Genomic DNA, 25,537 nt, shown 5'->3' with positions numbered 1-25,537 from the left:
AGCATGAGAGTAGTGATGTGAGCAATTTGCACATGCCAAAGAGAAACCATAAAGTGCTTCCTTTAACTGAAAAGATAAGTTACCTAGTTAGTAAGAAAACTGTTTGCTGAGATTGTTGGGATCTCTGGCAAGAACAAATATTCTATTAGTGAAACTGTGAAGAAGGAAAAAGAAATCCATGCTGTTTGCTCCCATGCCTCAAACTGTAACAGTCACAGCCATAGTATGTGGTAAGTGCTTAGTTAAGATGGAAAAGGCATTAACCTTTTACAATAAGATGTTTAGTGAAAGAGAGGGAACACATTCAGATAACTTTTATTACAGTATATTGTTATAGTTGTTCTATCATATTATTAGTTATTGTCAATGTCATTTTTATTTGGTTTTTTTATTGTGGTATAATTGGTTTGTTACATTAAATGTTTCATGTATATAGCATTACATTTCTAATTCTGTGCTCACCGTGGAAACTCTACTTTCCATGCCTCAGCATACAGTTGACGCCCTTTTCTCATTTTATCCCCCTGTCCCCGTCCCCTCTTGTAACCACTACTCTCTGCTCTGTATCTATATAAAAATAAACACAGAGTATGTAAGGTTCAGTATTAACTGAACCTGGATACAGTTGTTGGGGGGGGGATGGAAATTGTATATGTAAACTTTTAAATAAATATGTTTATTGAATTGCAATCTGTGTAAAGAAAGGTGCAATCATAGCAGTGAAACAATGATTTTTCACAAAGGGAGAACACCCTTCTAATTACCATCCATATCAAAAATCAAAGTTTTGTTAATAAGTGGGAGTTCCCCTCAAGTCCCTTCCCAGTTACTAACCTACACTCCTAGCCAAAAATAACCTATATTATGATAATTAAACCACAAATTCATGCTATTTATTTTTAAACTTTCCATAAATGAATCAAACATACTCGTTCCGAATAACGAAAGTATGTGTTCTCATTTGTCTGGCTTCCTTTAGTTCACTATTATGTTGTCATAATCATCTATTGTAGTTAATTTATTTTAATTGCTGTATAGTTTTTCATTTAAACCATTGATTGTTTATTCATTCTACTCATTTGGTATCAGAGTTGTACTGGTCTTGTAAAATGAGTCAAAAATTGTTTCCTTTTTTGTTTTTATGTATTTTGGATGAGTCTGTGTATAATGTTATTTCTTCCTTAAACACTTGAAAAAATAAGATGTGAATACATCTGGTCCTAGAGTTTTCTTTGGAGGATAGCTTTCAATAACATATTTGATATATTTAATAAATGTAGAAATAATTAGTGCTTGTAATTCTTCTTGTATCAGATTGGAAACCTATATTTTACTAGGCATTTGTTCACTTAATATAATTAAAAAATCATTGGCATAAAGTTATTCATAGTATTCTGTTATCTTAATAATATTGTTTTTTCTCCCACTCCTTAGTTTGATCATTTGGCTTACCTTTTACTCTAGAAGTCTTTAAAATAGGGAGCTTTTAGCATTACTATTTTGTATATAGTATTTTTAATTTTTTTTAACTATTTAAGTGTGCTCTAATTTGTTGTTTTCTTCTACCTTTTTGGGAATTTAATTGGTACTTCTGTTTTTAATGGTATCAGAAGATACTTAGCTCACTGATTTTCAGCCATTCTTTTCTAATACTTTCAAGACTACCATTTCCCTCTATTCATTGTTTAGGCTGCATCCCACATGTTTTGAAAACTTGCATTTTAGTCATTAAAATATTTCCTAATATTTCATCATGAATTCTTTGATCCATGGATTTTTTTTTTAGAAGTGTATAGGAAAATTAAAGCTTTACTATCTTCTATTGATTTGTGGTTATAGAATGCACTCTATGTTTTCAATCCTGAGAAATTTGTCAGGACTTACTTTAGGGCTCAGCATATGGTTTTAAGCTGTTGATTACAGATTTCTGTGTATATAAATAAGGTTAAGTTTGATGATTATGTGATTGAAATCATCTATCCTATAAGATATGTAAGTAATTTTAATCTATTTCTTCTATTAGTTACTGAACAAGGTGGTTAAAATAATAAATGAATTGCAAATTATCTATTTCTCTTTTTATTTTTATCAATTTCCTTTTTCATGACTATACTTTTAGGTGCATACAAATTTAGAATCTTTAACGTCTTGTTGGGTTGAATATCTCATCATTGTGAGTATTTTTTTATTAGGATCTACACTGTCTGCTATTATAGTCACTACATCTGGTGGCTCAGTGGTAAAGAATCCACCTGCCAATGCAGGAGATGTGGGTTTGTTCCCTGGGTTGGGAAGATCCCCTGGAGAAGGACATGGCAATCCATCTCAGTATTCTTGCTCGGAGAATTCCGTGGACAGAGGAGCCTGGTGGGCCACAGCCCACAGGGTCACAAAGAGTCGGACACAACTTAGCACATCTGCATTGTTTTCATTTAGTCTGCATGCCATAAGGTTTCTATTTCAATTTTTAGACATTCTTTATTTATAGCTGTTCCCTTCTCAGATATCTACAGATTATATCTGTATTTTATATATCCTGCACATATATGTCACATGTATCATCTATACATTGCAAATATATGTGTGTGCTTCATATATGTGTAATTATCTACTTGTTTTATTCAATTTGATCATCTTTGAAAAAATTTATGCCATCTTTTCAAATTTATCTAACCTTTTCATTGGCACATGTAATCTATACATAATATGGTTCATTTTCTGATACATTTAAACTTAAATTCCTCTTCATTTTTCCTAATTACCAACATACATTTTCTCCTTTTTTCTTTCTTCACTTGAATGAATCTGGCATTTTTATCCTGTTTTAGCTCACTACTGCATATTCTCCTTTTATTTTTTGGCATAGAGATAACTACACTCATCTTTGGCTTTAGAAGCTAATATAAATTAATCTAGAAATTAAACTTGATCACAGCTTTGAGAGTTCAAGATCATTATATACTTCAAATAATGCATATTTTGTATTTTTACAGTTTATTTAGATCTATGTACATATTTTTTATCATTAATGCCTATTTCTGTTGCTCTTCATCCCTTCCTCTATTTCTTTCTCTTAATCTTCTTTTTTTTTTTTTTTTTAATTTAACACGCTTTCTTTATAATTCTTTTACTGGGTGCTTCTGGAAATAAACTCTGTGGGGTGTGTATGTGTCAAGGTATCTGTAACCTTAATTTTTGAAAACTATTTCTGGTGAATAGAATTCTAAGTTAGTAGCTACTTTGAACACTTTAAATATATCATTCAGTTTTCTTCTCATATTATCAATTCTGTTGTGAATTCAACTGTCACACTTTCTATGGATATTTTGAGTAATATGTCATTGCTCTTTAGCTACTTTTGAGATTTTTCTGTGTTTTGATTTTTTAGTATTTTACCTCTGATGTGCTGGCATGCAGTTGTGTGTGTGTGTGTCTGCGTTTATCTTGCTCTATGCTTATAAAGCACCTTAAAATCTGGGGCTTTATGCTTTTCATTGGTTTTAGAAGATTATTATCCAGTACAGCTTCAAACCTGTCTTCTGGATCATTCTCTCTCCTTCTTTGAAGATACTCAAATTGCATGCATATTCTAATTTTTCATTGCATTGCAAATATAATTGTGTTATTCTATGTATTTCTCATTTTTTTTTTTTTGGTCTCTATCCTTTAGGATGAATCTCTTCTAGTGAATTGTCTTTTAGTTAACTTGTCTTATCTTTCCACATCTAATCTGCTGTTATATCCTTGTATTCATCTTAATTTTGCTTATTTTATTATTCAATGCTATGCTTTCCTTTTGACTTTTTCATTATGTATTATATTAGGAAATTATTAACTTGGGATCTATTTTTTAAATATATTAATCATATTTATTTTAAAGTTTATATCTAATAATGTCAGTTTCTGGAGTTTGGGGTGGGATATATTTCTCTCTTTCTTTTTCTGCTGCTTTATAATCATTTAATCCTACCTTTTAAAATGCTTGAAAATTGTTGATTAAATGATTAAATAGATTTAATTTAAAATAGATATTACAAGCTGGAATCAAGATGCAGGGAGAGATATCAATAACTTCAGATATGCAGATGCCACCACCCTTATGGCAGAAAGCAAAGAAGAACTAAAGAGCCTCTTGATGAAGGTGAAAGAGGAGAGTGAGAAAGCTGGCTTAAAACTTAACATTCAAAAAACTAAGATCATGGCATCTAGTCCCATCACTTCATGACAAATACATGGGCAAATAATGGAAACAGTGAGAGACTTTATTTTGGGAGGCTCCAAAATCACTGCAGATGGTGATTGCAACCATGAAATTAAATTGCTCCTTGGAAGAAAAGCTATGACCAACCTAGACAGCATATTAAAAAACAGAGACACAACTTTGCCAACAAAGGTCCGTCTAGTCAAGGCTATGGTTTTTCCAGTGGTCATGTATGGATGTGAGAGTTGGACTATAAAGAGAGCTAAGAGCCGAAGAATTGATGCTTTTGAACTGTGGTGTTGGAGAAGACTCTTGAGAGTCCCTTGCACTGCAAGGGGATCCAACCAGTCCATCCTAAAGGAGATCAGTCCTGGGTGTTCATTGGAAGGACTGATGTTGAAGCTGAAACTCCAATACTTTGGCCACTTGATGCAAAGAGCTGACTCATTGGAAAAGACCCTGATGCTGGGAAAGATTGAAGACAGGAGGAGAAGGGGCCAACAGAGGATGAGCTGGTTGGATGGCATCACCGATTCAATGGACATGAGTTTGGATGAACTCTGGGAGTTGGTGATGGACCGGGAAGCCTGGCGTGCTGCAGTCCGTGTGGTCTCAAAGAGTTGTACACTACTGAGCGACTGAACTTAATTGAACTGATGCTGAAGCTTCAATACATTGGCCACCTGATGGAAAGAACTGATTCATTGGAACAGACCCTGATGTTGGGAAAGATCAAAGGCAAGAGGAAAAGAGGACAACAGAGGATGAGATGGTTGGATGGCATCTCTGACTCAGTGGTCATGAGTTTGAGCAATCTATGGGAGTTGGTGATGGACAGGGAAGCCTGGCGTGTTGCAATCCACGGAGTCGAAAATATTTGGACACGACTGAGGAACTGAACTGAACTGAGATATTACAAAGTTGTCTAAGATTTTCACTGCAGTCATCTCCCTCCAGAAAGTATTTTCTTTTGGTTTCTGGTAGACAGTGAGAGTGAAGATCATCTTAAAGGTAGCCTGCCTGTGCACTCAGTTGTATCTGACTCTTTGAGACTCCATGGACTATAGTCCTCTAGGATCCTCTGTCCGTAGAATTTTCAAGGCAAGAATACTGGAGTGGGTACCATTTCCTATTCCATGGGATCTTCCCATTTTCCTACTCCAGGAAACCTTCCCTACCCAGGGATCAAACCTTGGTCTCTTGCGTCTTCTGCATTGGCCATCGGAGTCTTTAACACTGAGCCACTGGGAAACCCTAAATCTATCCTAGAAGTGATCAAATTCAAACCTCACTTTAAGTCTTTATGAGGTCTAGCCTTCTTCTGACTCACCTTTATGCAATGCAATTAAAAAGAAATATAATGTGAGACAAACATACCATTTCAAATGGTTCATTTAAAAAGTAGGAAGGAAAATGAGAAAGTGCCATGAATTATTACTTTATTTAATCAAAATAAATCTGAACTATTATTGCTTTAGCGTATTATCAGTGTAAGTTTGTTAATGGGATAATTAACATTCTTCTTTTTTGTAGTAAGGCTTTAATACCTGCTTTGCATTTTACACTTACAGTATATTTTGATCTGGACTGAGTGTATTTTACATGCTTCATAACCACATTATAGCTTGTGGCTGCTATATTGGACAATAACTTACTCCTAAATCATAGCCTTCTGATAATTGTAACTGGAACTCTGGACTGTTTACTGTGATGCCCTTTTTTTGAGGTTCCTGGCTTCCAATTTTATTTCTCAACTTCATGAGACTTCCATAATTTCTGCTTGACTTCCTAGACTTTTAACTGCTACTTTGTGTTTCATTTAGCTATGAGTCAGCAAATTCCTTCATGGGAAATGTGGAGCAGAATATCAAGCTCACCTAAACACACTTAATTCTCTCTGGCATTTTGGTCTCTCAAGTCCTGGTTGCCTGGGTAGCATAGAACTCCAAAATTCTGTCTTTCCTTGTAATACGATTGCAGGAAGGGGGACCCCTTCCAGGGCCTGAAACTGGGCTCTTGTCTAACACCCAGAAATGAATTGTCCGAGAAGACACATGTGCTGACAAAGCAAGAGATTTTTTCGGGAAGGGGCGCCCAGGCAGAGAGCAGGAGGGTCAGGGAACCCAGGAGAACAGCTATGCCACATGGCTTGCAGCCTCGGGTTTTATGGTGATGGGATTAGTTTCCGGGTTGTCTTTAGCCAATCATTCTGACTCAGAGTCCTTCCTGGTGGGCACACACTACTCAGCCAAGATGGATGCCAGAGAGAAGGATTCTGGGAAGTGGTTGGACATGTGGAGCCTCATTTTGACCTTTCCAGAACTCTTCCAGTTGGTGGGGGCTTATTAGTTCCATGTTCCTTACCAGGACCTCCTGTCATAAAACAACGCATGCAAATTGTTACTCCGGTGCCTGGCCAGGGTGGGCGGTTTCAATCAGTGTGCTTCCTCTAACAATACTGTCAACAAGCAGCTCAGATTCCTGGCTCTTTCCTGACATTTTTCACTTAACTCAGTAGTCTCTTGGGCCTGTGTTCCATTTTTTTTCTTGAAAAATACAGAAGCCCTGGTGTAAGATATACAAATATCACAGAACATGCCGCAGAATAGTCAGTGATAAATATTATCCCTATGAGATGCAGGGATACATGCCCCATTCAATTATTCACTGTAAAATGAGAACAAGAAAATTCCAGGCCTTGAGTCATGTGTGATTTATGTTAAGAATGATCCATCATTTAATTCTACCTTTATTGAGGTAGAGACTATTGACAACAAGGTCCTTAAGCTAAAAGAATTAATGAAAATTAATTTAAAACTGAAGGGGAAAATGAGAAGTGCTCAGTAACCAATTCTCAGAAGCCCTAAAGGAAATCTCAAAAAAAAAAATAAAATAAAATTCCAAAAATAATTTCTGAAATAAAGAGAAATATTTCTAAAAGATATCTCTTAAGTGTGTAAAAAATCTTGGAGTCTTACTTGTTATCTGAATTCAACATTATGTGGAAAATTATGTTTTATCCCAATATTAGCTAATTTATTTCTAAAAAAAATTATTGGATATATTGATTTGCAATGTTGTACGAGTTTCAGGTGTATAGTAAAGTGTATCAGTTATTTGTTTACATATATCCACTCATTTTTAGATTCTCTTCCTGTATATGTTGTTACAGAATACTGAGCTGAGTTCCTGTACCTTACAGTAGGTCCTTATTAATTATCATTAAGTCAACTCATTTTTTTTTAAGTAGATAGGAACTATATTCAAATTCAAAGAGAGCTAATCTGGGATAAAATGTCAACACAGAGAGTGTTTGAGTTTTCTTATTGCTTGTACTGATCACAATTCCCAGGCCAGGCAATAACTGCTTAATATGAATATAAGTAACTATTTATTTAATTAATTACTATTTCATGTGTTAAAAACCCATGTGAAGTGACTCAGTCATGTCCCACTCTTTGCAACCCCATGGACTGTAGCCTGCCAGGCTCCTCCATCCATGGGATTTTCCAGGCAATAATACTGGAGTGGGTTGCCATTGCCTTCTCCAAGGTATCTTCCCAACCCAGGGATTGAACCCCGGTCTCTTGCATTGCAGGCAGACTTTTTTTATCATCTGAGGCACTGAGGAATCTATATGTCAAAACCCATACACCAATATAATGCTTCCTCTTAGGATCAGCTTCACTTATTTCATCTTGTTGCATATTCACTACCACACCAAAAACAGAGGATGGACACTCAGTTGCTCAGAAAATATTTACCTGGTTGCCAGACCAGTCCTAAACTATTCCTCTTTGTTCCACTTTGATTTCTTCTACAGAACTGTTCAGCCTCATTTGCACGGTCACCTAGCACTAGAAGCGAAGATCTTGATGCAGCTATCACAAAGATAGCATGTTCAAAGACTGGTTGAGCCACGTTCAGAAGTAAATAGAAAAGCACGCGTGTCGGGAGAGACAAAAGCGGGGAGACCTCCAACATTTACCCATTTATCCCAAAACACAATGACCATATTCCTAAGGAAATAGACAATTTTTGTCTTTCTTTTTTTTTTCCATTTATTTTTATTAGTTGGAGGCTAATTACTTTACAATATTGTAGGGGTTTTTGTCATACATTATACAGAGTGAAGTAAGCCAGAAAGATAAAGACCAATACAGTATACTAACACATATATATGGAATTTAGAAAGATGGTAACGATAACCTTATATGCAAAACAGAAAGAGAGACACAGATGTACGGAAATAAACAATTTTTAATGGTGTTCTAAGACCAGTCTCTGCCTTTCTATCCATCTTCATCTTACCCATCTCTCCCCACTGTCCCAACACCGCTGGATCTTTTCTGATTCTCAATATATTTAACTTTCATTCTACACTGTATGAAGAAGGAAACGGCAACCCACTCCAGCATTCTTGCTTGGAGAACAGGATGGACAGAGGGACCTGGTGGACTATAGTCCATGGAGTTGCACAGAGTCAGACATGACTGAGTGACTAACACTACACTTTATGGGCTTCCCTGGGGACTCAGATGGTAAAGAATCTGCCTGCAGTTCAGGAGACCTGGGATGGAAGATCCCCTGAAGAAGGGAATGGCTATCCACTCCAGTATTATTGTCTAGAAAATTCCATGGACAGAGGAGCTTGGCGGGCTGCAGTCCATGGGGTCAAAAAGAGTCAGACACAACTGAGTGACTATCACACTACTGTATATTTACCTATACTGCTATTCTATCTAAACCTCCAGCCCTCTCAGACAGGTTCAGTTCTACATATCCCTAAAACCCCAGCTTCAGTTAAACTCCCTGGGCGTGGATTCTCAGAACCTCTGGATCTCATTGAATTTTTGTGAGTTTACCTTTGCAGTTTTGTAAATGATTCTCTCCCATTGATAACAAGGGCGTGGATCACTTTTCGTTGTGTGGCATTATCCCCAGTGCCTGTGTCAGAGCTTGTGTCAAAGTACGTAGCTTTTCCTCTCCTAATAAACTTTCTTAGGATTCTAGAAACTTTTGAAAATTATTTCTTACATGAAACAATCAAATTATTGTGTTTTTGAAATAAATTAAGCTTAGAAAAAATAAATTTAGAGCTGGAATGGATTTTTTATAAACTAACATATAATCACTTCATCTTCTTCTTCATCTTCACTTCAATTTGCTGAACCAGTCCATCCTAAAGGAAATCAGTCCTGAATATTCATTGGAAGGGCTGATGCTGAAGCTGAAATTCCAGTACTTTGGGCACCTGATGTGAAGAACTGATGCATTGGAAAAGAATCTGATGCTGGGAAAGATTGAAGGCAGGAGGAGAAAGGGACGACAGAGGATGAGATGGTTGGATGGCATCACCAACTCTATGGACATGAGTTTGAGTAAGCTCTGGGAGTTGGTGATGGACAGGGAGGCCTGGCCTGCTGCAGCCCATGGGGTCACAAAGACTCGGACAGAATTGAGCAACTGAACTGAACTGGACTGAATCATTTCATTTCACTGGTAAGAAAGCTGAGGTCCAGAAAGTACCAGTGATTTGTTACTTCAGCTTTTTTTAAAAAACTTTCTTTTTTAAAGTTTTATTTTTAATTGAAGGATAATACCTTTACAGAATTTTGTTGCTTTCTGTCAAACATCAACATGAATCAGCCATAGGTATATATGTATGTCTCCCCCCTCTTGAACCTCCTTTCCATTTCCTTCCCCATCCCACCCTTCTAGGCTGATACAGAGCTCCTGTTTGAGTTCCCTATTTCAGCTTGTATTGATGATAATAACGATATCCAAGCCATCACAGTCAATAGCAGACTAGACTATGATGAATTCCCTTTACCCACTACAGCACATTCTCAGAGATTCTTGGCAATGATATAACAGCCCAGCAATGATCAAGTGCCAAAGTTTTTAGAGGATTTGTTTTCCTCAGAGAATCAAACTAATGTTACCCCTAAAACTGAGTCACTCTAATTTACACACACTTGAAGAGCAATTTTAGGTTGTTTTTTTTGGTAATAAAGACATTTATTAAATTAGCTAGAACATTTTACCTACAAGTACAGAAAGCCTAACAAAAGATGGTTTATGTAATAATAAACTTCATATGTCACATGATAATCAGTCCAAGGATAGGGCAGTGTGAGGATAATTCACATGTTTAATGATATAATCCATGAGTCAATTTCTTTTTGTCTTTCTGCTCTGAAAATCTTAACATATTGACCCCTATCCTCATGACTTTTTTCTTTTTTTTTTTTTTGGTTGCAGTCTGACTGTAGAAGTTTGAAGCATCATACACTCACACAAAAGCTTCTAAAGTTTGTCAGTGCTTCTTCCCACTTTAATAGCAAGAGAAACTTCCTCAGGATATCTAAAGTCTCACTGGCCAGAGCTGTGCTCCAGGCTCACTTCTGACCCAATTATTGGCACTGGCAACACCATAATAAAATCACTATGGCTAACTCAAACCAATCAGCATTTTGTTTTTCAAAATTATTTTTATTATTGAAACATAGTTGACTTACAATGTTAGTTTCAGGTGTACAACAAAGTATATTTCTTCAGATAATTTACAATTATAGGTTATCACAAGATATTGAATATAGTTCCCTGTGCTATACAGTAAATCCTTGTTGCTTGTCTATTTTATGCATAATAGTACACATCTGCTTATCCCAACCTCTTAATTTATCCTCCCCCTCTCTTCCCCTTGGTAACCACACAAATTTGTTTTTATGTCTGTGAATTTGTATCATCATTTAGATTCTACATATATGGTATAGTATTTGTCTTTGTCTGACTTACTTTACTTAGTATAATAATCTCTGAGTCTATCTCATTCAATCAGCATTTACTTTGTTACTTTGGATATGGGTACAGTTTCTCTTGAGTTTTCCCTGGTGGCTCAGTGGTAAAGAATCTGCCCGCAATGCAGGAGACCCGGGTTTGATCTTTGGGTTGGGAAAATCCCCTGGAGAAGGGAATGGCTACCCATTCCAGTCTCCTTGCCTGGGAAATCCCACGGACAGAGAAGCCTGGAGGGCTATAGTCCTTGGGGTTGCAAAGAGGTGGACACAACTGAGTGAATAACACTTTCATTTTTTCACAGTTTCTCTTGAAGCAAATGGCTACTTTTGCTTGAAGCAAAAAGCATAAGAAGGGCAAGTGTGGAAGAAATTGATGTCTATAGGTAATGGATAGTCCTTGCCACATTTTTGTAAATATCAAATAACTGGTTAACTGGGATTCAACAAGCATAGCGTTAACTATTTTTGATCATTGTCAAATTTTACATTAAGCTTGAAGGATATTATTTCAACTTCCTTCTGAGTCTTAATCATGGGTAAAATACTTCAAATTATAAGCATTTTATAAGATCAAACTTTAATTATTCAGAACTCAAACTGCATCTATTAAGCCCTGTAAAAATAAATGTATTTTTTTTTTGTCATTACTCATCCAACAGCTACTTATAGGCTTCTGTCTTAAAAGGAACAAAGACCAACTATTTATATGAAACTGATCGATATGAAGACACATCCGGAGGATCTGACTGTATTGTGTCAGATAAAATTAGTATGCCAGGAGCTCAGATGTCATAAAGACAGAAGACTCAACTTCATAAGGAACTTATTAGTAGTCAGACATAGTGCATTGTCCTGCACAGACATATGCTGTCTACGCCATGATGCTATCTTAATGAATAGAGGAAGAACTCATTTTGGATCTTTAAAGTTTACCATCAAGTTGAATAATTACACTGACTCTTGGAAAAAAAGGAGCTCTCAAATTTTTCATGTTCCTTTCTCATATGAAAATATTATTTCTCTCCCAAATCTTCCCCCGACACTCAACCATTGTACACCATATCAAATAGACAGATAAAAATATTAATTTCCCCCATCTCTGTTCTACACTATGAATGTTCATGTTTATTTATAATCACACTGATTCTCTTGGGCTGCAAGCGGACTTAGAGAGAAAGTCCCCATGTCCATTCATTCAGTCCGCATCACACTTAACAGAGTCACATGCAGAAATGTGCTTTGTGATCAACATCAGGAACTGGACTGTGAAAGGCAAAATTAAAACGAATTTTAGACTTATTTAAAAATAAACGGTAGCTTCCCTTTCAGGAGAAGAATATTGTTACAGGAAAAATATGATCTAAACTTTATCTTCTCATGAATACTAACACTGGATGTCAAATTAAAGAATGGAAAGAAAGAAATAAAAAAGAGTTATAATGACTTAACAATAACTAGACACTTTATTATATATAGCTATGTACAAATATGTAAATCTCTATACATATATACATAACTGTACATAGATAATTATACACACTCACACCATACACACATATGAAACTATACAAATATTAACAAAAACACAAATAATTTTGCTTTACTAATTGAAGCTGGAGGCCACAGAAACCCATCCCATTCATCTGACCACTGAGGCTATGAGAGAGCTGAGTCTTGAGGGTGGAGTATTTTTTGGAAGATGATGGCAAGCAGAAAACATAGACCAAGATCTGGTCCAGGATAAAGGCTCTAGATTAGACCCTCCTCTGGCCCCGCTGTTCCTACCATCTCTGGTAGCTCTTTTCTGGAACTGCAAAATCCCCACCACTGATTTCCACACTTCTGAGGCCAAAATAAATTATTTCTACAATGTCCCTGTATCTTTCCATTATTCCTTTAACATAAATTCCTGGTTATGTAAGCCTAAGACCAAAACTTCACTCCAGCTACTATGGAAAGAGAAAACAGAATTGCAAATTCCTTTTTTTTTTTCCTGAAATGGGGTTCCACCAAACCAATGCAATAGGGAAATTGTCCAAGCTACAAAAGGCATAGAGAGACACTAAGTAGCCAGGAGAACAAAAAAGTGCTATCATCATATGTCATTTGTGTAAATATTTCTTCCTGTGCTTAGATTTCCAGAAAGGAATAAAGAAATGGAAATTTGGAGCATCACACAACCTTGCAACAATAAGCATACCCACTCTGTCCCCAAAGGGAGGCAAAGTGATGTCCTGCTAGTTATTTCAATCCAGCTCAAAACCCAGTGATGCCCATTCCTGCTATCCAGGCACCATCCCATGTTGAAATTTGGCTTTCCTGAATCAAATCTTAAGTAGTGTACACCATATACAATAATGAAGGAAAATAAACATAAATTCGAGATTAAGGTATGTAAATATAATCATCACATGGCAAAACCAGAAATGTCGGTGTCATTACCCTCACTTCTACAACTGTATGAAAGCAAAGCCTCTGTTTATGACTTCTCTCCTTCATCACTCGCTCTGCGTACTCTGCCTTCAACCAGCACTGCAGCTGACCAAGTCATTTTTTAGCCAGCAAGTTACCATAGTCTCTGCTGTTGTTGCATCCAAGCCGTTGGCAGCCTTCCTAGTTTATGATTATTTTCTTTCCTTGAACTATACCATCATAACTAAGATAAGAAGGTGCCCTGAGAGATCACATGTGTTCCATCCATAATCCTCCTTCTTCACTGTAAAGTAATAGCCTTATTTTTTCTTCACAATCAGGATCAGTCACACCAGCCAATACTAAAATGCGTATCATTTCATTTCTTTTCTAGAGTCATATGAAGCTGAAAATGACCAGGCTGTGAAAGAGCTTCTACAGCTGGTGAAACATGCTTATTATGGACTAATATCTCTAAACCTCTAGACCTCAGATTTATGGGAATGAAAAGCAAAAAATTTTAAAGAAACTGAGATTTCACAATAGGTTATTCAAGGATTCTATAGTGAATGATACTTCCGGGTTATGGCAAATATATAGTAAGTCTAGTGACTCAGAACATAGCAATCCTTTTCCTTTTTCCCTCTCAAGTGTTTTCCCCAGGAGAAGAAATAATACGTGGAAATCTGTAGCAATGTTAGGGCAGTAAGAACCCTTATTGTTTATTTCTTCAAGATGCTTAATGGGCTAAGACACAAATCCATATTAAATATCTATTCCAGTGAAGGCAAGTGCTTCAGCCTATTTTGGAAGTATTCCTATGTTATTATCCTGTTACAGACACCTAGATGGTCTTCTTAGATATTCCATATATCTTCATTTTGTGTCACTTCTGGTGCATCGTAATGTGGACATCCATCAGTGGGCACAGCCTGAGTGGTCTTGGTAAAGGGAGGTCTGAGTCTTTAATCCATGATGAGCCATCATAGAACCTTGCTCCTCAGCTGCTTGAAATACACAGCAGAGCAAAGAAGGATACTTCAAGATCACTACTGATTAGTAAGAAGCTCCTCTGCAGCGGGTGTGACCTTTTGTAAGCATTCCAAAATAACCTTACAATCTGTGATTTTTCTGAAAGATACATACCTTCTCCCTAAATGTCCTTGCTACACATGTCCAAACTTGACCTTCTAATCCCCTGACTACTATTAGTTGTCAAACTATTAGCCAGATCAGTGGGTCACTAGAAAATCCACTGTAGTGGTAAAACTGTGTATTTTTGTGAAATTTATCTTCAAATTTGGGGCTTTTCTGATTTGGTAAGAAAATCCAAACTCAGTGGTGAAGAATCCACCTGCCAGTGAAGGAGAAGTGAGTTTGATCACTGAGTCAGGAAGATCCCCTGGAGAAGGAAATGGCAATGCATTCTGGGAAATCCCACAGACAGAGGAGCCTCAAAGGCCACAGTCCATCTAGTTGCAAAGAGTTGAACACGAGTTAGTGACTAAACAACATCTTCAAACTTACGCCCTGCGTAAACCTTGCCAAAGTATTTAAGATTGCCTAAAATTCTTTCTCTCCAGATGCTATCACTATGGATTATCTATGTATCAGTAGTAGACCATCAAAATGTGCTTGGGAATGATGACACATTCAAAGTCTCATTGGAAACTAGTTGAAAACATAAGACAAGATGTTTAGAGTATATTGCCATCTTTGTTTAGGCAAGCTTCTATTGATACTTTCTGTTGGGAGATAGAGAAAAATCATTCCCAAATCCACAAATGCATTCCGAGTGCCAATGAATGTACTAAGTTTCTCCAGCACAGAAATCACGTCTGGAACAGCAGTTATCCTTAGAATCAAATCTATTTCACTTAAGGGAATTCAGGCTTATTGTGCTTCACTTTCTGTACTTCCACTATTGAAAGCCCAGGAGGGGTTATATTAGGATCGCCACTCCTGTATTTCTCAAGTCTTTGATAGCAGCGCTAGTCATACTTCTGAGAAAAAATTTTCTAGCGATGGGTTATTGCTTTGAAGTTTTTAATTTACCATATTTCATTAAGAACAAGGAAGTCCAGAGGAAACTATTTTATGGCTAATCAAAACTAGTGGAGATTTTGCTAGTATTGGGGTGTGTGTGTATTGTATTCCAAAAACAGAATGATTTGGAGGTCCATGGAGCCAAATATTTATCATCCAATATTATCTGCAAAAGGTCTATATACTATCATTTTCCCAGTGTCAAATGACTCCATATTCTTTTGAGATAGACTTGGAGAAAGGTTCATGATATCTACTTGATATTATTGCAAGATCCAATCACAATGCTATCCACCTCTCTGTCATTCAAGGAGACCTAAGTCTAGGAACTGATTCAGGGATTGGGACTGGGTTTAGAATAGTAAATTTATATATAATCTCTCAAGTTTGACCAGAATTCATCATACATGAAGCTCCACCCGCCCTCAACATTCACAAAGTATTGTGTATATTCTTTAGGAATCTTCTAGAAACTTTGAATCTGCTTTGTTGTAAAGAATCTCCAAATGATTAGACAGGGTCAAAGACTCTTGAGGGTCTGTTTATCCATGCTAGCCTTTTTATTGTGAAGATTAAATGAAACTACTTGGCCTCTGCTCCTTTGCAATCCTCCTACCTACTGAAACTAGAAAACTGTTTCAAGTACAGTCACTCTCATAAACATCTTAAATCCTAAGCAAATTACAAATAAGCACATTTCATAGATGTTGACGCTCTCACGACACAATGCTTCTCAAAGTCTTATTAAGGAGAATATCTTTTGATCTTTCTCAGGGGAAATAGTTAGGAAATGATTTGTAGTAAAATGAGATAAATGCAGTCTGGTCTTCCAGGCCTAAAGTTATGGAACTTCTCCTAGGTATTATGCCAAGGAATTATTTTGGTATTTCATCTATTTTCTTTCAAGTACAGGTTGCTTTTGAGCTCCAGGTTGCAGATTTTAGGCATTCATCCAAGCAAATAATTAAATCCCAGGAAATCCAACCAGCATCCTGAAATCGTATCAATTAATTTGATCAAATCAAAAATAATAGTCTTCCTTCACTTTAAGAATAAGCTCAGATCCATTCCTACACAGATTCTCCAGATTTTGGTCAACAGGAATTATTAAAGTCATGTAGATTTTTTAACATAAAAGCATTCTCAGGAAGGTTTGCTATTGTAAATTCTTCCAGAAGTATTCTGGGATATAATGCTTATTACATTTGGGGAGGTAAGAAGAGTTTATAAATGCTCACAACAGATGGCTAAGAAGAATGTTCTACTTTTAAGGTAAAATTCTTAAGAGAGAGAGCTACTCAAAATGCCTTCATACAACAGTGAAAATCTCATCAATAAGGAAGAAGGGCTTCTAAAAGAATTGGAAGACCCCTGAATTTTCCCCATACATTTTCATGTAAATTCTATATTTTTTTTCTGATCACTGTCCTATTGATCTAAGATCTACAGAAGTTTTGAATGTAACTGATATTATCATTCAGTGTCTGCCAATTAAACACTGAATTTAGGTTATGCTACTTTACCTCAATGTCAGCATAAGCTCAAACAAGAGATAAGGGGTTTAAACTATCTGAATCTTCCAGTATATCCTCAGTTTAATTCTAACAGTTCTAATCCTTTTCAATCATTTTCCTAACTTTGACACAAAATATGTAGTGAAGCTTTGAATTCAGTAGATATTATAATTTGGTTTAAACATTAAATTTTGGCAGCTTCCGCTCTATGGATCAAAAAGTCACTGGAATTTTTTTTTCCATTTATTTTTATTAGTTGGAGGCTCATTACTTTACAATATTGTAGTGGTTTTTGTCATACATTGACATGAATCAGCCATGGATTTACACGTATTCCCCATCCTGATCCCCCCTCCCACCTCCCTCTCCACCCGATTCCTCTGGGTCTTCCCAGTGTACCAGGCCTGAGTACTTGTCTCATGCATCCAACCTGGGCTGGTGATCTGTTTCACCCCAGATAATATACCTGTTTCGATGCTGTTCTCTCGAAACATCCCACCCTCGCCTTCTCCCACAGAGTCCAAAAGTCTGTTCTGTACATCTGTGTCTCTTTTTCTGTTTTGCATATAGGGTTATCATTACCATCTTTCTAAATTCCATATACATGCGATAGTATACTGTATTGGTCTTTATCTTTCTGGATTACTTCATTCTGTATAATGGGCTCCAGTTTCATCCATCTCATTAGAACTGATTCAAATTAATTCTTTTTAATGGCTGAGTAATATTCCATGGTGTATATGTACCACATGGATAAGGATAAGTCACTGGAATTTAATTGATGTCTTTAACAAAATCTTTCAGGATTTTAGTTTGTCATCACCTTTCAGCCACCTTGGCTTCCTCTTGTCTTTCATTCATGGTAGTGGCAGAAAGGACATTCAAAAACTGCCTTTCAGGAAGTGCATATTCTAGTTGACCACAGGCCATCACTTGTGGTATTCTATTACACTTCATGTGTTTCCATATTTCCAACCTAGAAGACGATACTAACTCCAAATAGTTAACACAATCCATTCTAAATATGTATATTAATCATGGATTACATTGCTTGTAAGTAACTCTCTATTCCCAATGTCTATAAAGTTTGAATTTCTTGATTGCAAGCAACAGAAAACAACTGAGTCTAACTTAAGCAGAATAGGAATTTACTGGGATGAATTTGTGGCAAAATTGAAAGTAAAAAAAAAAAAAAAAAGTTAGGAGCCAGAAGAGATTATATAGCAGAGAAACACGCAATGTTAAAGCTCAGAAATGAAACAAATGGATCACCATCCTTAGACATGGCTGCGACGGGACACCAATGCCATTGCCCCTTCCAATACTGTTGCCTCTGCCTTGAACACTTCATAAATGGCTTTCACATTGCTTTTCATACTGGTTTTCTAATGCCACCATAATAAATTATGCAAACAGTTTAAAGCAACAAAACATTATCTCACAGTTCTGTAGGTCAGAAATCTAGGCACAGCATGGCTAAGCCAGTTCTCTGCTATGGGTTTCAAAAAATGGAAATCAAGGTGTCAGCAGGGCTGTGTTCCTTCCTGGAGGCTTTGAGGATGAATTAAGATGGTTGGCAGAATTCAGTTCCATTTGTTGCAGCACCAAGATTCCCATTTTCTCAATACTGTGTAATGTGTGCTACTCTCAGCATCTTAAAGGCCCCAATCATTCTCTAGTTCATGGCTCCCTGTCTCTGTCATTACAGCAAACAATGGCAAGTAGGGTCCTTCTCCTGCCTAGAATCTCCTCCGACCTCCTTTTCTTGCCTCTGCCTTTCTTTTTTGCCTCATCTCCCTGACTCATTCTTCTGCCAGCTTCTTTGAAGGATTCATGTGATTACATTGAGCCCATCCAGATAATTCTAGATGCTCTCCATCTTTTTATGTTGGAATATAATTGCTTTCCAATGTTTTATTAGTTTCTGCTGTACACCTCCACAAATCAGCCATGTTATAGACCTCCTCCTTCACAAGCCTCCCTCCTACCCTCCCATCCCACCCCTCTGGGTCGTCAGAGCACCAAGCTGAGCCCCCGTACTATATAGCAGCTCCCCACTAGCTCTCTGCTTTACACAGGTAGTGGATATATGTCCGTACAACTCTCTCAATTTGTCCCTCCCCTCTCAAGACATTCTGGGGAGACAGAAATATTCTGAGATTGTATGAGGGCTGTGGATTACAAGCATGTATTAATTTGTCAAATTGTAGAGCTGAGATTTATACCTGATAGTGTATGTATTTTACCTCAAAAACAAAAAGCAAAAAAAAAAAAACCCCAGCAAAATTGTGATGATTAAAACAGAAGTAGAGAGAGGTGAGGGCTTCCCAGGTGATTCAGTGGTAAAGAATCCAGCTGCCAATGCAAGGAGACACAGGAGATGCAGGTGTGATCCCTGGGTGGGGAAGATTCCTTGGAAGAGGAAATGGCCACCCATTCCAGTATTCTTGGCTGGAGAATCCTGGACAGAGGAGCCGGATACTGGTAATTGTTATATATGTGTGATGGATACTTGGGGGTCTATTATACCTTTCTTTTTATATATATTTGCATTTTTCATAATAAAAAGTTTTATACGTGTGTAAACATTTTTTTAAAAGATACTCTCTATACTTCCAGGTCAGTTGATTAGTAAGTTTAATTCCTCTACAAAGTCCTATAATAGCTTACTTAGACTAGTATTTGATTATGTAACCAGGGGATGGAATCTTATAGACATCTTTGAAATTCTGCCTCTCGTACTTCCATAAGCTACAAAAGCTGATCAGAACTTACAGTCTAAAAAAAATAGCATCTCACATGCCTTAACCTTGGTTTCCAGGGAGGAGACAGAAACAAGATCTAGGAGTGTAAGCCTCTAGAGTGAGGCCTAACATTCTACTTGTTCTATCATTTGAGTTTATCAATCAAAAAACAAGTGGGTTCAAATCCTGAATGCCCCATCCACTAGTGAAATAACGTCCGCTCTTGGAAACAAAAAATTCTTTTGGTTCTTTAAATTGATGCATTTTATTATTTTAACCACATTAGTGAAATTAAACCATTAAATTTGCATCATTCAAATATACTTCCATTAATGCTAATCAACTAATTGAGGAGCAATCTACAAAAAGTTTCCTAATTAGCACTTGGCTCCCCAAATATCCATTTGCAATGAATAATTTACTACTTAACTGTGTCCTGAAGAAAAATAAAGGCCTGAAACTTAAAAAAGTGATTCTACATTTACTATTGGCATCATACTGCATAAGCACATGATATGATTGTAAGGCTCTCTAGGAAAAGAATTATTAGAACACGTTGCAACTTCTTTGGTAAAAAATTCTCATCAAATGCTCTTACTTAAACAGGTAAGCTCATAAGTCATTCAAATGAAGTATAGCAAATATGAAATATGAAAACATTTTTTCTTTGTGAGGAAAAATATGCTTTATTGTCAAATCATATCCTTGTTGGGTAATGTGATGCTTCAAAGCCTGCTTCTAACTCCAACAGAGAACTTTTTTGTCAGGAGTAGTCCTTGACTAGGGCTTCCCTTGTGGCTCAGCTGGTAAAGAATCCGCATGCAATGCAGGAGACCTGGTTTTGATCCCTGGGTTGGGTAGATCCCTTGGAGAAGGGAAAGGCTACCTACTCCAGTATTCTGGTCTGGAGAATTCCATGGAGCCCGTGCGATTGCCAAGAGTCAGACATGACTGAACGACTTTTACTTCACTTCAGTCCTTGACTAACTTATTCACTCCATGCAGTTGACTCATGTCAAATGTCTGCTGCAGACTTTTTTTTTTTCCTTAAAAAAAAAAAAAAAAACTGAAAGGATTTTTTTATAGGAATTTATTTTTTTAACTGGATTACATTTTATTTTGTTTTTTAATATGGCAATAAAAATGTACTACAAAATGAATGAAAAGGGTATAAGGTAATGTTTCATTTTAGTTTCTATTACTTTCATGATTAAGATTTAATTATTATTGCCTGGCCATAAGCAGCTCTAGTCCCAAAGAACTCCTAGTCCAGAAGGAAAAACTAAATATAAACAATGTACCCCCCCCAAAAAAAAAAATCAGGAATTTCTCTAAAAAGGTTAACCTGAATGGACTTATTTCAGAGGTGAGCAAACTACCACCTGTGTACCCGAATCACTGAGTCTCCTGTTTTGGAGAGTTAAGTTTTACTGAACAGTTATGCCCATCCCTTTATATGTCATCCACAGATGCTCCCACGTTACACTGGCAGAGCTGAATAACTGCAACAGAGATTGTGTAGCCTACAAAAACTAAAAAATTTACTAACTCACCCTTTCAAAAAAAAGTTTGCTGACCTCTTATAGGTATTTCTTTCAATGAATAAAATAAAATTTTCATCGAGACATCAGCGTCATTCAAGCACAAGGCTAGGGGACCCAGCACAAATCCATTCTTGCCCTTCAGCCATGCTTCTCTCACTGTCCAAGTTACAATGACCCAGAAAACTACCTCTATCAGCTCCATCCCTTATTTTTACCTCCAAAAGTAAACCTTTCCTTCTTATGCCAATCTACAATAAACCCAGCTCCAAACTTCCCCACAAGCTGCAGACTTTCTTTGGATTATAACTACTGAAATTTCAGACTTTTCAGTTGAGAAACTACATTCTATTGTGCTATTTAATTTGTACAATTTTGAGACCTAACAAAAGCGATCCTTCTGAACTAAACTCTTTAAAATCTTTTCTGTGTCGAAATACCTGAGGAAAAATTTCAGCTTTAGTACTTTCTTTGCTTTCAGAAAAACCAAAAATTAGACTTCTCTTTCTAGGACAGAATAGTATCTAAGAGATATTGCTATCAACCCCTCTCTTCTTTAAAAAAGGCATTAAATATTTAATAAAACATTTTAAACAATTTCTTTAAATGATTAGGTGTGCTTGAAAGAAAGTAAGAGAAATCAGAGGTCATGAATGAGAAAGGAACATAGACTAAGGAGACAAGCTATCCAATAAAGCAACTTGCTCTCCTGAGGCTATACAAAGGTGCTGGCGTACCAGCGGCAAGGGGTGACTACAGATGATGTTCTAAAATTACTGATGGGCAGATTTTACATGGAGGTGAAACTCTTAGAAAAAGAATGAACTAGGTAAAGCAACTATTTAAGATCATCTACAAAACAATGAGTCTTGCTTCTGTTTGGAAGATTAAAGAAAAGAACAACATCAACAGTATAACACTGTTATACTGTGAAGACCCGTCTTCACGTAAGATTGGGGATGAATTTTTTTATGCCTTTAGAAATTGCAAACATCGAACTATAATTTAAAGCAGACCAGATCTCTGATGTTCTTGCACACCTGTCAGAAACAAAAATCTTCCCTGGCAGAAAGCATCCTCAAAGCAGGTGTGAAAAATTTTACATAGCTTGTTCAACAAAACACAGCTTCTCAACAAAAGCTCAATATACAAAAGAAAATAAGACACTGTGAGTGAGAGATAGCAGAAACACCAAGAGCAAAATTAGGTCTGCAATGACTTCAATTATTATAATTATCAGATATGCAACTTTTTTAGTTATACATTTGGAAAGCAAGGGGAAAAAACATGAATTTGGAGCAAATGACTACCAAAATATGATCAAATTTTTTACATTGTACAAAGTGAAGTAAGTCAGAAAGAGAAACACCGATATAGTATATTAACACATATATATGGAATTTAGAAAGATGGCAATGATGAGCCTATAGGCAAGGCAGCAACACAGACACAGGTGTAAAGAACAGACTTTTGGACTCTGTGGGAGAAGGGGAGGGTGGGATGATATGAGAGAGTGGCATTGAGATATGCATATTACCATATGTAAAATAGATGACCAGTGTAAATTCGAATCATGAAGCAGGGCACTCAAAGCCTGTGCTCTGGGACAACCCAGAGGGATGGGGTGGGGAGGGAGGTAGGAGGGGGGTTCACTCATGGCTGATTCATGTCAATGTTTGGCAAAAACCATCATAATATTGTAAAGTAATTATCCTCCAGTTAAAATAAATTAATTTTTAAAAAATCCCAGAAATGACAAATAGTTGAAATTAAAAAATTAATAACTGGTTTATATATTAGTTTAGACACAATAAAGGAGAGAATTGTTGGCCTGAAAGATTAATCTGAAGAATTATTAGTAATAGTGTCCAAAGAGACAGAAAATATGAGAGTGAGGTTAGAGAGTCTAACCAAACATATGTCTAATTAAAAATACATGTCTAATTATACTTCTAGGAGAAAATTTAGAGAATAAGAGAAAGAAAATAGAGCTTGAAGAAATCAAGTCTAAAAGTTTCCTACAATTGTTTAAACACATGAATCCTCAGATTATTAAATCCAAGTGAGTCCCAAGCAAGATAAATTTAAAAAATCCACACTCAGATATATTGTAATAAAACAGAGGAATCCCACAGAAAAAGAGTGAATTTAATAACAGAGAGAAAGAATAAAATGGATCCCTTTTTACCTTCATGAGAAATTATATTTTTTAACTGACAAATTCCCAAGAGCAAAACCAAAATATTGGAAAAAGAAAAACTGCAATTTAGAAGCCTGGGAGTAAACATCTATAATTTAAATGGTTAAATCTACTGAAGCAATTTTTCAAGAAGATAAAGCTGGATGTGTTTGCCCCCAAAAGATGGAATTTCCAAGGAACTGCAATAAGAACAAACAAAATAAGCTCTAAAGGACATTCAGAAATAAAAAGGGAATGGCAATTAAATGAGACACTTAACATTGCATTAATTTTAAAAAATGGTATTCAACTAATAATGATAATGTGCTTAACTTTATCATTGTAAAGTTATTATTATAAAGTGTTAAACAGTGGAAATTATGAACAGATATTGTAAGTAAGGAGAGAGAGAGCTGATCAGAATTAAAATACTCCAAGTCACTTGATGAGAAGGTTGATAATACTTCCTTGGTCTTTGTAACATGAAGTCTACAAATTAAAAGTTAAAACTACTAAGAAAAGGAAATAAGATTAATAATATCTAAACCAACGGAGGGGAAGATGCAATATATAGATATATATGGATTTGGAAAACTGCAAGGAAGTAGAAAAACCTGTAACAATGGAAAGGAGACAAATTTAAAACACAAAATAAATCCAAAAAATCAATAGTAATCATAACACAAATTGATGAATTTTTTCTTTAGAAGTTACACATTGTCGAAGTAGATTTAAAAATAAAAATAAGAACATAGAAAGCATTAAAATGAAAACTCAGATACACCAGGCAAGTAAAAGCCAAAAAAGTCAGCTGGTGAGATATATTAAAATCAGTAAATTGGACTTTCAGAGAAAGATATCACTAGTGATAGAAAAATGGAAAAAGCAGCAATACTAAAATAATATTTTCAACAAGAAAACAAAAATATGAACCTAACCATCTAGTCATATGAATATATTTTACATATAGTTGTATATACTTTAAGGATATGATGGGGGAAATGACAGAATTATAGTGAGAATTTACATTACTATAACGACAGGTAACTAGTACACCACTCACAATCACTGACAGTTAAATGAGAAATTCAGTCAGGACATAAAATATTTAAAAGCACAATCATCTAACTAACGTTTAAGCCATGTTCCAAAATGTTAAAATACACAATCATTTATATAACATAGAAAATATTAGCCAGTCATAAGGCAGGAGCAAATTTCAAAGGAAAAACAATCATATAGCATATAATGCTTATTTGTGTGTATATATATATTTATTTAAAATATAATAAATATATTTAAATACAAGTTTTCATTTTACAATTTACATATTTAAATGTCATACTGAATATTCTCTATATATATTCCCTTAAAACAAATGGCAAAGCATATGAACAAGTATTTCATACTCTGATTCATTAGTAATTAGAGATAAGCAAATTAAACACATAGTAAAAATAATAAAATGACAATTTACAATAAGCCCTCCATAATCTCAGGCTCTGATAAGTTAATTCAACCAACAGCAGATGAAAAATATTTAGAAAAATAAATTCCAAAAAAAAAAAGAAAAATAAATTCCAGAAGGCCCCATAAAGCAAAATTTCAATTTATCATGCCTGGCAACTATTTATATAACATTTACAAATGTATCAGGTATTATAAATAAGAGATGATTTAAAGTATAAGAGAGAATGTGTGTTGGTTATTTGCAAATACTGTGCCATTTTCTATAAGAGACTTTAGCATATGAAAAGTTTGGTATCTGTAGGGGTTCCTGGAACCAGCCCTCAGTGGATACCAAGAGATGACTATACTCAGTTTATTGGCATATGTTTAAATGTCTGGAAAATTTCCAATTTTAAAAGTCTGGAAATTTCCAAATTTGGCACGGATGCCAAGAAGTGGTAGCTCTTATTCCCTGCTTGTGGAAACATTAAGTCATGTCACCCCTCTGATAAAGAGTTTGTACTAATCTCTTCAAGGTTGGACATTTACACAGCTAATGAACCAGATTCCACATCCAGATTTATATACTTAGTACATGGAAATTCATTTTCGTAACTTCAAGCTTTTCCACTTAACCTAAGGTTTACC

Source organism: Cervus canadensis, chromosome 17 (genome assembly GCF_019320065.1).
Source record: "Cervus canadensis isolate Bull #8, Minnesota chromosome 17, ASM1932006v1, whole genome shotgun sequence".
NCBI classification, from domain to species: Eukaryota; Metazoa; Chordata; class Mammalia; order Artiodactyla; family Cervidae; genus Cervus; species Cervus canadensis.
Note: the sequence above shows the minus strand (reverse complement) of the source record.